At 39.8% G+C, this 2,777-nt stretch overlaps 1 long non-coding RNA gene across 1 annotated transcript; it reads left to right on the forward strand.

Annotated features, from left to right (window-relative positions):
- The first annotated feature begins 912 nt into the window (after window positions 1-912).
- LOC133709945 (uncharacterized) lies at window positions 913-2,404 on the forward strand. Its single transcript, XR_009846402.1, has 2 exons — window positions 913-1,330; window positions 1,411-2,404. It is a non-coding gene; the product is annotated as an uncharacterized LOC133709945 (long non-coding RNA).
- The last annotated feature ends 373 nt before the right edge of the window (window positions 2,405-2,777 follow it).

A 2,777-nucleotide genomic window follows, 5' to 3' on the forward strand; every position in this document is an offset into this window, starting at 1 on the left:
GACTGCACCGTGTTCTTCGACTTGTAGCGGCTACCACGTTGGTTATTTCCCCTCGATGTCTTCTACAAAGTTGTAATATAGCTCAGGCCCAGCAAAATCCCTTTTGGAATCGACTCGATTCGAGGTTGGATGAGAGAGATATCGGCCGGTGAAGGAAGAGCAGCATCGGGCGAATTCCAGCTCGAGCTGTGCAGCTTCTCGGCCTCCTAGCACCTTCCATGGTTCTTTTCTCACTTTGATGTCTTCTAGGAAGTTTTAACTGACTTCAAGGCGAATGAAAATACTTTTGGAATCAAGTCGATCGGAGGTCTGTGGAGGGAGATATGGCCGGTGGAAGAGAGAGGAACAAATCTGGGCTCGGGAGAGAATTGGGGAGAAAATATAGGTTTCTGAAATTTCTGTCCTCCAATGCAATTTCCGGAACATTTTTTTGTATTTATAGAATTTTCCCGATTTTCAATCGCTTATAACTTTCTCATACGAACTCCGATTTTCGCATTCCATATGTCCACGAACTCGTATCGACGCGCTCTACAACTTTCATGAATGAAGTTTTCCCAAATTCCCAATGTATAAAAAGTCACTTTTTGAGACCTCCTAAATAACGTTCGTTTTCGAAAATTAATCGTTCGAACTAATTCCATAACTTCTCCAAGCCTCGTACTCGCTCCCACTATCGTGAAATCATTTCTAAAAATCCACGGAAATTAATTTGGATTTTTCGGGGTATTACACTATACATTGTAATCCTCTATATAAAGAGGCCCCTATTATCAATGAGAATACACAGCGATTTCCTCTCAATTTCAGTTTCTCTACAACAAAATCCTAATTTTCAAAGCTAATACCAGATTTTGGAGGAAAAATATTCCAAAGAAAAAAAAAAGCGCAATGTATAAAAATGAGGGGGCTTCTTCTATATCAAAATAAAAGTAAAAAAAAATGAAAATAAAAACCTAATCACTTCTGCGGCTCTGCCTCTTCCCCTTGCATCCTCATCAAAGCCGCGCAGGACCACTTTTCTCTCGTCACCATCAAGCTCACCTCCGCTCTCAACCTCACGCCGTCCATGACCGCCGTCATGCTCATCGCCCTCGGAAATGGCGTCCCGGGCGTCTTCGTCTCCGTCCGCCGTGACAACTACCGGATCTGATTCGGCGGGATCCTCTCTGCCTGGACGTTCTTCGCGGTCTACGGGGCCGGTTTCACTCAACCTGGCGATGTTCATGAGGAACGTCATGTTCTATTTGATTTCAGTTCTTGTTCTATAGGACCGGGTAATTTTTGTAGCCACCGCCTTCCGCGCATCACATCGCGAAGAAAAACAAAGGTGAGTTTCCTGCTTCCGGGTTAATTATAGCTTTCTATTGTTTAATTATACTCTTCATTGATTGAAATTGTTTTTTGTAGGGTGTTTTATCGAACCAATTTGAGGCCGCCTCAGATAGATTTTTGAAATTGCATGATAAGCTTATTGATGCATGCTATTCCAAAACGCTCTGTTGAGAAAGTAGTTGGCAGTAGCTAATGAGTATTGGGCCATTGGCTTTAACATTTTCGGTCAACTCAATGGTATTACTAATCAGTATATCCAAGTGTGTAACATAGACCAGATGTCCTCATGAGTGCTTTACTTAGTTTGAAGGACAAGCTCAAGCATAGTGTTAGGAAGATTCTGAGTATGCATGTTTATATGCAGTCATTAAGCTGATCCTTTTTCTTCTCTGAGAGCGGTGGAGTTGGTGGAGTTTTCTAATCCATCAGTCTTTGCCATGGTACATTTACTTGATTTCCACAGCCTTGTTTGCAGGGCATGTGGCTGTGGTCATGGATGGTAATGTGAGAGGTTGGGTCATGAGGCATGTAGTGGCCTCAAAGAAATCTTGTTGAGCAATGATCTGTGTTGGAAATGGAGGTTAGGGTTCAGAACGTTTCTGTGCTTTCTTATGATAATTGGTTTTGTTCCAAGGTTGGTTGTTAATGATTATGACAATGCATGAGTTTCTATGTTTCAAGATGCATCTGAGGGGAGCTCTATTTGGTTATACCCTAGCCTCCTCCCTTATAATTTATTTGAACTGTGATTATGAAGGTCTCTTTGGGATAGGTAACAATATCTCAAGCTTCTCAGTACTGTTTGATTTGTGAAAAGAAAGTGGTAACATTCTACGAAAGATGATAATGAAATTGTGTTCTCAAAAGAGACAAGCGGCAGCATTGTTGTTGCGAAATGCTACTAATTACCTAGATTTAGATTCACATGTCGTCAAGTTTTTGTTCATATTATGTTGTATCGGTTCATTGCGACATATGTGTATTATGTAACAAATAATGACAACAAATCGTCACGTACTAACTGATACTAAATTGTAACTATGATACAACAATTCACAGTTATCTTGTAGCGTAGTGGTAGACAACTATGACTTTTAGTAGGGGTGAAATTGACAACCCTTTTTGACAAACCATAGCCCTTCCATGCACATGTCTAGGGTTGCCACTTGGTTTGGTAATTACCAAACCGACCGAATACCAACCGATATTTTAGGTTTGGTAAACCGACTTTTTGGTAACCGAGACCGATAAAACCAAAATCGAAAATTACCGAAAAAGTTGGTTTGATTTTGGTAAATACCGAATCTACTGATTATCTAAATATTAGCTTTATATACTATGGTTTTTAATACACATACATGTATATTAAGAAATAAACATAAAAGTTTTCATAATAGTATGAACATTACTCAATATACTACATAATTAATAGTACATGTATT

The sequence above is a fragment of the Rosa rugosa genome, chromosome 5 (assembly GCF_958449725.1).
Source record: "Rosa rugosa chromosome 5, drRosRugo1.1, whole genome shotgun sequence".
NCBI lineage: Eukaryota > Viridiplantae > Streptophyta > Magnoliopsida > Rosales > Rosaceae > Rosa > Rosa rugosa.